The sequence below is a fragment of the Eptatretus burgeri genome, chromosome 13 (genome assembly GCF_056783735.1).
Source record: "Eptatretus burgeri isolate ZD-2024b chromosome 13, Ebu_testis_v1, whole genome shotgun sequence".
NCBI classification, from domain to species: domain Eukaryota; kingdom Metazoa; phylum Chordata; class Myxini; order Myxiniformes; family Myxinidae; genus Eptatretus; species Eptatretus burgeri.
The window spans coordinates 58,517,333-58,529,337 of NC_140973.1; the positions used below are offsets into that span (position 1 = coordinate 58,517,333).

At 42.9% G+C, this 12,005-nt stretch overlaps 1 protein-coding gene across 1 annotated transcript in view; it reads left to right on the plus strand.

Annotated features, from left to right (window-relative positions):
• LOC147014566 (polypeptide N-acetylgalactosaminyltransferase-like 6) overlaps positions 1 to 12,005 on the plus strand; it is a 223,130-nt gene that overhangs the window by 197,340 nt on the left and 13,785 nt on the right. The gene's annotated exons all lie outside the window — the stretch shown is intronic.

Consider the following 12,005-nt stretch of genomic DNA (forward strand, 5'->3'; position numbering starts at 1 on the left):
CAAAATATAGAGAGACTTTCACAAATAAGGGATGTGGGGAAGAATGAGGGGTGGGGGGGGGAGATGCATGGCGTGGACAAGATGGATACAGAAGCAAACTCCCAGGAAGGAAAGACTGGAAATTTGGAAAGAGGTGGGCTTGGGGATGGGGAGGGGTTAACAGGGGTAGAAAAATATCATGGTTTTGCTTGGGGGATGATCTGAGATGGTGGTGAAGAGCTGTTTTGAAGACCCAGAGGGAGGAATAGGATTGAAGAGAATGTGGAAGTTGGTTCCACAGGCAGGAAAAAAACAAGGAACAAATGAGTGGAGGTGAGTAGTGATTCTGGATTTTGGGAGTTTCACTGGAAAGGGGTGTATGTTGGACCATATGCGCCCCATAGAAGCCTAATGGGGCTAAAGCACGGAAAGAGCAGAGGGCGCAAAACCAGAAAGGAGGTCGTAGAAGACAGAGAGACCACTGGCCTGTCTGCGATGGGAAAGTGATAGGTCCATTGACTGAGCTTTGTTGTAAGAGTTTCCCATGATCTTAAAGGCCTTGTGTCTTTGAATGTAGTCAGAGTTGACTTTCATTTGGATCAATTTTTATGTCCTTTCAAAACAATACTCATTTAAATTTATTTGGGGAACACAAAATGGCATCATTTGAATTACTACAGTATCATAGTACAGTATTACATTATTCTTACAAACACAATTTAAACTGTCTGCTAATTAGACTGGCGGTGGTGTTTTTAAAAGTACAGTATACAAGTAGAGGTGCATTCAAAGTGCACCGCCCCCCATGCCAAATAAATAAACAAGCAGTCATACACTGGTACTTACGAAATCGTCAACTTTACCTCTGACCTTGTCTAATAAAAGCTGTCTCTGGAGAAGGTAGCGACGCAAACCAGAAGTTTCTACGATGATTCTGTACCAAAGCATGAAAAATCTAATGTTTTGGATGTTTGACCTCACCGTGACCTTGACCTTTGACCGATTTTCACCAAAATCTAATGAGCGCTTGCCATCACCCTCCTGATTCACGTGGTGTAATTTGACATTGGTAGCTTCTTCTGTTCTCGAGTTATCATTTTTTGGATGTTTGACCTCACTGTGACCTTGACCTTTGACCAATTTTGACCAAAATCTAAGCAGCGCTAGCCATCGCCCTCCTGAACCACGTGGTGTAATTTGACATTTGTTGCTTCTTCCGTTCTTGAGTTATTGTGCCTACAAACACAAACAGAGTCCGGAAGTGATCAATATACTTTTGAAATCTTTAGATTTCGTATGTAATAAACAAGCAGTCATTGACTGGTACTTACGAAATCGTCAACTTGACCTCTGACCTTGTCCAATAAAAGCTGTCTCTCAAGAAGGTAGCGATGCAAACCAGAAGTTTCTACGATGATTCTGTACCAAACCATCAAAAATCGAATGTTTGACCTCACTGTGACCTTGACCTTTGACCGATTTTGACCAAAATCTCATCAGCGCTAGCCATCACCGTCTTGAATCACGTGGTGTAATTTGACATTAGTGGCTTCTTCCGTTCTTGAGTTATCGTGCCTACAAACAAACAAACAAGCAGTCATAGACTGGTACTTACGAAATCGTCAACTTGACCTCTGACCTTGTCTAATAAAAGCTGTCTCGAGAGAAGGTAGCGACGCAAACCAGAAGTTTCTACGATGATTCTGTTCCAAACCATCAAAAATCGAATGTGTGACCTCACTGTGACCTTGAGCTTTGACCGATTTTGACCAAAATCTAAGCAGCACTAGCCATCACCCTCCTGAATCATGTGGTGTAATTTGACATTGGTAACTTCTTCCGTTCTCGAGTTATCTGTACCAAACCATCAAAAATCGAATGTTTGACCTCACTGTGACCTTGACCTTTGACAGGTTTTGACCAAAATCTAATCAGCACTTGCCATCAGCCTCCTGATTCACGTGGTGTAATTTGACATTGGCAGCTTCTTCCGTTCTTGAGTTATCGTGCCTCCAAACAAACAAACACACACAAACAAACACACACAAACAAACACACAAACAGATGACGGAAGTCATCAATATACTAACAAGAAAACAGTAAAACCTGAGAGAAACAAAACTCGGCACCCGGCAATGACGTCATGCATCACCTGGATATGGAATTTGAAAGGAGCCGTGTCCAATAATAATGTGTCAACAAATACATCAAAAAAAAAAAACTTTGTAAACTTTAACGAGCTGTCAATTTTATTTATTTTATGTTGCCTTTCAAGGAGCCGGAATTATTGAATGCTCACAAACAGTTGGTTTTGTTGTCAATAAACACTTAGCAGAACAGAAAAGATCATTACCAGACTATTAAAATAAAACAACACTTGGCAGCTGTAACCATCAAGCAACCAAATAATTTATTGACTTGGAAAGAAATAGTAAAAAATTTATTTCAAACCCAGATTTCAAACAATATTATTGCAAATGATAATTCCTTTAAAAATGGGAATGGAAATGAAAAGACTAAATAATATCAAGTGGTTATGGTATGTAATTAAAAATATATATATTTATTTGCATACAATGTCGAGGCTCATATGAGAGCTAACACACAGAATGTACAACAAAAGGGGTGGAAGAGGGAAGGACAAAACAGTGGGGAACAGAGACATGAGGAGATCTGTGGAAGGGAGAGGGATGGGGTGGGGTACATGGAGTATACAAGATGGACACTACAGGGACTTTCAGGAAGGAAAGCAGGGAATTTGAAGGAGGTGGGTTTGGGGTGGATTTACAGGGGTAGAAAAGATTGTAGTTTTGGATGGGGAAGATAAGAGATGGTGGTGAACAGCTGTTTTGAAGACCTGGAGTGAAGAATGGGATTGAAGAGAGTGTGGGAGTTTGTTCCAAAGGTGGGGAAAAAGAGGAGTGAAAGAATGAAGGTGAGCAGTGATTCGTGATTTTGCTAGTTTTACCAGAAGGGGGTTGCTGGCAGACCTTGAGTGCCCTGCGGAAATATGGGGGGGAGGAGAACAGTTCGCAGACAGAACAGGGGGAGGGACGAAGCTGGATAGGAGACTAGAAGACAGAAAGACCACCAACCTGCCTGCAGAAAGAGCGTGAGAGACCCAAAGACGTAGCCTCATCGCGGGAGATACCAATGATCCTTAATGTCTTGGTTTCCACAGCGTGAAGTTGAGAAAGGTGAGAGACGGGAGCACCATCCCAGAGGGGAGAGCAGTACTCCATCTGGCTGCAGACGAAAGCTTTGTATGAGGTCAGGAGCTCAGGTGGGCCAAGGAAGGACATTGCACGACGGAGGATGCCCAGTCGGCGACTAGCTTTGGAAACCAAAGTGATGAGATTAATGCACTAAAATTGTGATATATGTAACAGTGGAGGTGTTTCTAAACTGGTTTGCAAGAACCTAAATTGTCCAGTGGATAAAGTGGTGTCATACAAATTTGTTGACAAACCTCCAGGCAAGCTGAAAGACTGTCCTGCAATTTGCTGTTGATCTGTCTGAGTTACAAATGCTTGTAGATATTGTCATTGATATCAAGAGCTGGGAATAGAGAAGCATCTATTGCAAGATGATTTGAGTTACTTAAGGAGAGCACACACATAATTATAAATGCAAAGAAAATTGACAATTAAAAAAAATGTTTTAGGTCAGCTTGTTTGTATAATTGCTGAGACAGAGGCTGTGCTACAGATATGCTTTTCCCCCTGTAGGTTCATGCTTGTTGGATGTTGCTCCAGAACTGCAGGGTCTACTATAGTGCTCAGTTCCTCAGCACCAATCACAGGCTTGTTGTAGCAACTCTGAAGCTGTGGCTCAAATCCAAGATGATGGTACTATCCCAGTCTAAGCTAGATGTTGGCATGCTCAAGGTTGAAAGGGAGTTTGATGAAAGGGAGATGAAATATCTGAGGAGTTTGCAAACAGGTTGGGTGAAGGTTTAAAGGATCTGGGTTTTTCAGTTGATCCTGAAGGGTTGTGGAGTGCCTTCAAGACTATCATCCTTGATGTTGCCGGTGGGTGTCTTGGAACCCACCATCAGGTGAAGAAAAACTTTGTCTCCCAAGGGACACTGCATATATACCATTGACCAGTGTGGTAGGGCAAGGCTGGATGGCAGAAATGAGCTGTTCAGGGAGCTGAGGGTTAAAACTGTACATTCGCTGAGGGCAGACAAGGAAGCCTATGTGCGAGGAATCTGTGAAAATCTCTTTCCAGCACTTGTATGGACTGGATTCAAGGGAGGATGTCGGAGATTTTAAATTATGTCGGAGCACTAGCTGTGGTGCAGTTTGGGAATGCCAGAATATCTTGACCTTGATTTTGTAGATGATGCAATCATCTTTGCGTAGACTCTGGACAACCTTATGGGTGTCATGGATGCATTGAATGAAGAGTCTGAGCCACTGGGATTACGGGTCTCCTGGGTCAAGACTAATATCCAGGCTTTCAATGACATATTTGATGCTGCTATATTGTCTGTTACTGGTTGTGGTGAGGATGTTGAGGTCACAGAGAGATTCAGTTACCTTGGCAGTGATATTCATGTCTCTGCATGTTGTTAACTGGAAGTCTATAGACATCTGGATCGGGCCTGAGGAGTCATGGATCAGACCTGAGGAGTCATGAATCGAGCCTGAGGAGTCATGGATCGGGTCTGAGGAGTTATAGATCAGGCCTAAGGAGTCACGGATTGGGCTTAAGGAATCGCGGATCGGGCCTGAGGAGTCATGGTGTGGCGTTGTCGGTACCTGTGCAGGAGGACGAAAATGTGAGTCTTTATGTCCTTGGTGCTTCCTGTCTTGCTCTATGGATGTGAGACAAAAGCTGAACTCCTTCAGTACCAGATCTCTTCAGAGAATCTTTGGCTATTGCTGGTTGGACTTTGTATCTAATGAGCATTTGCTGAGAGAGACTCAGATGAGATTTGTTCTGGTATAGTCTCTGAGTGTCTGTATGGACATGTGGCTCATTTTCCTGACGCTGATCCTGCTCACCAGATTCTCTCAGTGAGGTCGCCTCATGAGTGGAGGAGGCCAATGGGCTGACCACGTGCCTCGTGGTTGCAGCAGGTTGATCAGCATCTCAAGGAGATGGGGATGGGCCAGGTATCTGCCTGGGGGATGGCCAGATCGAGGCCCCTGGAGTACCAGCGGAAAGTGGATGCAGTGATGCGCTGCTCCGGCGCATGCTCCCATACTTAACCTGACTTGATGTTGATGCGTTCAATACACTTTGGTACACCATGGGTGATCCTCAAGTTTGAGTGACTGATCCTCCTCAAGAGGATCGTTGAGAAAATAGATGGGAGTGTTTGCCAGATGGTCCTTTCAGAGATAGTGGGGTGGCTTAGCCCAAATATTCAAAAGAATTGTGCATTTTGTGCTACAAGCACCAAATTTGGCACAAATGTACATTAATATGTTGCGAACATTTTCAGATATTGGGCCACTTGAAATTCTCTCTTTATGTCCGCCATATTGGATTTCAAAATGGCCACCACTTGAAATCTACATTTGCTATTATCTCTGGACGTAATGCAGCTATTGACTTGATTCTGGGATCTAAATGTATGTTTTTGGGGGCAAGGAATCCAATGGTACCATTTTCAACTTAATATTATCTATCACAGTCTGTTATATAATTTTATTTGGAAATTATCTTGGCAAATATTGGATTCAACACAATACTTTGAAAAGAATGTCTTAGTTCTGTAAATATAAATTTTAAAAAAAACTATATAAATCACTAGTAACAACTCAGACAAGCTCATATATACTGGCAGTCTAAAATATAAATTCATATCCCATTAGGAAACAAAGTGACCCATTCATTTGTGTTTTTCATTTGCATATTTTATGTAACATTACATTCATATTGTCAATAAATACCAAACATGCATAATCCCCTTTTCCAAGACCCTTTAAGCCATCTTTTGTGTTTCTAGAGTACAGAAATTTCTTGTATAGGCTTCCATCTGTCTTGTTTCCTTAACAATGCACTGTGGCATGTCTTTAACAATGTTTACAAACATGACTCCACTACATGTCTTTAATCACAGCCCTGACCCAAATAAAAGAGTAGAGAGGCTGCATGTGTGTTGACCCACATCAACTGTGTTCTTTGTGTGTGGCTGTGTTTAAATCACCTTGTGACTCCACATAAATGAGTTAATTACATACAATGATATACCTCGATGCTCTGACAGAGCTGGTCCCCTGGTTCCATGCACTAGATCACACCCACTATGCTAGGTGGATACCAGTGCACCTGAAGGACATGGCCGAACTCACCATCAAACACCCAGATGTAGCCAGGAAATTCAGGCAAAGCCACTTCACCGTTCAGAAAACACAGAGGGTGTTCTCTTCAATCCCGATTGACCAGGCACATGAGCAGAATAATGCCTGCATCAAAGGAGACGGTGGAGCAGTTGGGCTCACTGACAACCCTAGTGCCCTACGTCGCTGGATGGTTGCGGGACCAGAAGTTGCCAGGGTGATCGAAGAATTCCAGGATGGGAACCAACACTGGAGAGGGCAAACAGCAGACACACGTCATCATGATCAGACGCCAAGTGTACAGACCTCATTTGTGAAAGATGTTCGCTCTCTCGTCGGTGTCATAGAGGAGATGGGCAACCCATTCGAGGAGAGTCAGGATGTAGTCAAACTGGACACAAAGGAGATCGCAGATCCTGCTGCTGTGGAGACCGTGATGAATGCCAAGAGGATTGGCCAAGAGCAGTTCGAGGCTTTCACCAGAGAGTGTCTGTTGGACAGAACAAAGGCAGTGGACGCACCCATTCCTCGTAACAAGCTGAAGGTGTTCAGCACTTCCACTCCAAGAATCCAGAGCATAGGTCAGCAACAGCTCGCCTCCATCAAGAATGACCGTGAACTCTTCGCACGCCTGTACATTGGCTGCCAGATGAGGGATGGAAACCTTGAGGAGTTCTTTTGTCACGAGAATCAGGCATGCCCTCCTGCATTGTCTGATGGTGGAAGCCTCTGCATTGGTACCAAGAGTGATCTCCTCACATGCTTGGAAGAAGTCTCCGACACAAAGACAGAGACTCCTATCACGACCTGTATTGTGCTTGATGGAGCAGCCATCATCCAGATGCTGAAGCCGGCTGCAGCAAAGACCTTTGAAGAGTATGCACAACAGATCTTCATCCCATATATGTCCACGAAGCTGCAAACAGTGTCAATCCTGGATCTGGTCTGGGATACTTACCTTGCTGATTCACTGAAAGATAGTACACGTGCAAAGTGGGAACATGGTGTGCGGAGACGTGTGGTGGCTGCCGCAGCCATACCAGGAAACTGGCAGAACTTCCTACGAGTGGACAGCAACAAGACCGAGCTGTTCAGGTTCCTCTCAGCAGTTCTCATGGAATGGTTTGACCAGGAGGACAAGCAACTCGTCATTACTGATGGAGAGGCAGTGCTCAGCAAGCCACTACTGCCAGATCTGACCTCACTCGCCCCATGTAACCATGAAGAAGCTGACAGTCGGATGTTGCTGCATGCATCTCACGCAGTCCAGCATGGACACCATGCAATACTCATCTGGACTGGAGACACCGATGTTGTGGTGCTGGCAGTGTCCCTGGCACAGGAGTTGCAACCAGAAGACAAACTGTGGCTGGCATTCGGAACAGGCCAGAGTTTCCGATACCTAGCAGCTCACGAAATAGCAGCTGGATTGGGACGAGAGAAGGCTCGTGCACTGCCAATGTTCCACGCTCTAACTGGATGCGACACTGTGTCTAGTTTTCATAGACATGGCAAGAAGACTGCGTGGGCAGTCTGGACGGTACTGCCAGAACTCACTGAGGCGCTGCTGCTGCTGTCCTCTGCACCTCGTGACATACCAGACGATGCAATGCGCATCATCGAGAGATTCATGATCCTGTTGTATGATCGAACCAGAAAATGCACAGACATTGACAAGGCCAGGAGGAAACTCTACGCAAGGAAGAACAATGTGCGGCTCATCCCTCCAACGAAGGCAGCTCTGGAGGAACATGTCAAGAGGGCAGTGTATCAAGGTGGACATGTGTGGGGTCAAATACTGCTGCCAGCACCAGAGCTCCCTCCACCAACCAACTGGGGTTGGTCAAGGACTGGAGAAGGACAGTACACACCTTACTGGACCAGGCTAACTGAGGCAGCTCACAGCTGCATTGAGCTGGTTTCTTGCAAGTGCAAGAAAGGGTGTGTGAGGTGCTGCAAGTGCAAAAAGGCTGCCCTTCAGTGCACAGCCCTCTGTGTGTGTGAAGGGGACTGCACATGACGATGAGTCAACAACATACATGTACTTGTGGCAATGCTGAACTTGTTAACATGACACTGTTTATGTACACGTATCTTCAGTACCGGTATATACCTAGCCTCAGATACCAGTACACCTAGCCTCAAATACTAGACCATGTAGCATGTCAGTATTATACCGAAGACATTTACAGAACTAAGACATTCTTTTCAAAGTATTGTGTTGAATCCAATATTTGCCGAGATCATTTCCAAATAAAATTATATAACAGACTGTGATAGATAATATTAAGTTGAAAATGGTACCATTGGATTCCTTGCCCCCAAAAACATACATTTAGATCCCAGAATCAAGTCAATAGCTGCATTATGTCCAGAGATAATAGCAAATGTCGATTTCAAGTGGCGGCCATTTTGAAATCCAATATGGCGGACATAAAGAGAGAATTTCAAGTGGCCCAATATCTGAAAATGTTCGCTACATATTAATGTACATTTGTGCCAAATTTGGTGCTTGTATCACAAAATGCACAACAGGTTTGCTGTGCTGCTACACTAAGAGAGTTTAAGTGTGAAATTTGTCAGGATTAAAAGACATATTCCAAGTGTTTGACTTGCTTGTGATTTTTTTTCAATGGCTGAAGAGAGGGAAGAGGCTGCTTCCTGCCTATCTGAAGGATGAGGGATGTCACTGCAGAGGGTGGAGTCATCAGCAAATATATAAAGAGGATTTTCCAGAGAGTCACAGAGATCATTAATGAAGATTAGAAATAGAATGGGGCCCAGAACACAATCTTGGGCACTCCAGCCTTGACGGGGAGAGGATATGAAAGGATTTCATTGAAAGCCACATGCTAGCTATGAGAGTAGAGAAAATCAGTGACCCAAGAGTGGAGTTATTCTCGGATGTCATAGACAGAGCATGGAGAGCATAGCGTGGTGCCAGTCTGTATCGAAAGATCACGAGTTACATCTGTTGAACTCTCCCTGAGATCAGCAGGATAGCCTGCAGGTATGCGGACTCGCCTTTGAGCTGTCTATCGTGGGTATGAGTCCTGACCCAACTATAAATTATCATCTTGGTATTTTGCAAGCAGGGTGATTCATCATTCATCAATGTATGTGCTATCCCTGTGATGATTGTTGAACTAGGTGTCCCGTCTGCCAACATTATTTAGTGGACGTTGAAGATCCCACAGTGTTCTTCGCGAAGGGTAGGCAAGTTATCACTGTCAACCTCAACAAATTTCTTATTCTGACCTTAACCTAGAGATGGAACTGCAGCATTGGCACAGTCTCCCTCCCTGTAACGATGGAAACCAGCAGACACATGCTGCCCACAAATTAAGGACTCTCCCTTCAAACTATAAGAAAACAAAACAACAAAGATTCCCGAGAAATGTTGCACTAAATGAGTGCCTCATAGAAAATTGGAACTGTAATGCAATGCCAATACATTTTTATTATACTTTAAATTGGGATGTTGACACCGCTCGTGAGTGAGAATTCTTTTGAAACATTGTGTTGAACCTTTGGTGCGATGGCATTTCTCAAAGCACGAGGAAAGTTTTGCTGCATTGGCATTTGTCAAGAACAAAGTCTTCTCACAAACATCGAGTATATGTGAATAAACTGTGATTGTTTTTATCGACTTGAAAACCCGTCACAAAGGCAGCTCCATACGGTTGTCATGACAGTCACCGAGCTTGTCTGACTTGGCTCTTGCACGAGGTAGGTTTCAGTTTATTTCACACCTGTCAATCTTTCATGAGAACTACAGTTGTATTCGGTCATATTGGCTGTAGAAATGTTTGTGGCATCTCTGCAAATTTATTTGTTATTCGCAAGGATAACCATCGAGAGGGAATAAAAAACCATCACAATGCCCTTATCTTGAATCCTGGCAATGAAATGTCTGCTTTAGGGCACGGTAAATAACCTTATGTTACTAAATTGGAACATGGGCTGTTTTTGTTTGTTTGGTTTCATTTCTTTCCAGGAATCTAGGCCAATCTCCTATTCTGTGAAGTGTTTCTTGACAGCAAAATCAATTATTTGCTTGCATTCACTAATTACAGCTTCTCGACGAGGCGACATTAGTATAGAATAAAATTGACAACTCTTCGGAGTACTGGATACAAAAACGTTTTGAAAATATATTTGTATACACATTGTTGTATAATTTGAAACATACCAACTGCCATTCAAATAGGCAGAGAGTTTAAATTTTGTTTGTAACTGGATGACCCGTGAACCCGTTGGGTTCCCGTTGTGCCAGTAGTTGATAAGAAAAATCATTTCAAAAATAAAAATAAAAAAGATAGCTCCAGAAAACTATACCGCTGAGGTTGTTTGCATTGATCAAATACTCCCAAAGAGAACTTGACTGAATCGGGAATTAATTTTGAAATAATTTTTTAGTTGCCTGATTTGAATGAAACTTGATACTGCACACTGCAGGAGAATGTTGAGTAAGGTGGGCCGAAAATTTTTGCAGTATCGTGTACTGTTTTGGCTGTATTTCAGAGCATACATACATACATACATACATACATACATACATACATACATACATACATACATACATACATCATATATACAAGATGAGAGTTTTAGTAATATCTAGATAACAACGTAATACTACGATACTGCAGGAAATCAAATGAAGCCATTTTGTGTTCCCAGAGTAAATGTTAATGTGTTTCGTTTGAAAGGATGTAAAAATTGTTCCAAATGTACGTCTACGATGACTACGTTCAAGGATCCAATTAATTGCACCTTCTTGTGGGGTGTGCCACACGTGTTTTTACTCTCCACACTCCTCTATCCTGAGCATCGTCCCTCTCCCACTTCTCTCTTGTCCCTCCTCAAGGTTAACAGGTCCAAATGTAAATGATATAATGTTACAGCCTATTGTCCATATAATGTTCCAGCCAAGCTGATTTGTTAATAACACCTGTATGAATGAGCCTGTATGAAGATAAGAAACCCCATTGCCATGAAACAAAAATGTCAGTGATTATACTTTTATTCAATAACTATTGAAATTCATCGATATTTATGCTGATACCATCTTAAGTATTTCGTCAGAACAAATATTGCTGTGATTGAAAACCCACCTTGGTCCAAATGACAGCTTACATTGAGAAACAGTGTGCTATATTTTGAGCTCAGATTCTGATATTGATTCCACCGTCATTAGCTAATTTGAAGGTTCTCAATGTGTTGAAACTGATCAGTGGGATGTTGAAGAAACGATTTGAGACAAAATCAGTGATGGAAACGTTGTTGGGGGAATTATGGAGTCGTATCGTTTCGAGCCTTGTGCGAGTGATTCAGATGAAGATGGTGACAATGGAGGTGTTTGTGAAGGTGAAAACGCCGGTCGCATGTTCAGTGCAGATTGGTAGGTTTGTTTTTCCATTCAATTGATGGTTTATAAGGGAGTGGCATATAAGAGCCATCACTTTGCTCATGGGAATACCAATCTTTGCTGCGATGGCTAATCTATGGGGCAAGAACAAAAAAGGATTTCTGCGAGATCCTATCCTCCATGTGGGGATAACCACTGTCACAAGTTAGAGTTTGCAGTTTTTCCACGTATGCCCATGTATACCAATGCACAAACTGACCTTTATTTTATTTATTTCTTTGTTTGTTTGTTTTTGCATCACAAACCTTCCTGGGAGTTTCCTGAATCCACCATCATTGGATTAATTGAAATCTGTTAAT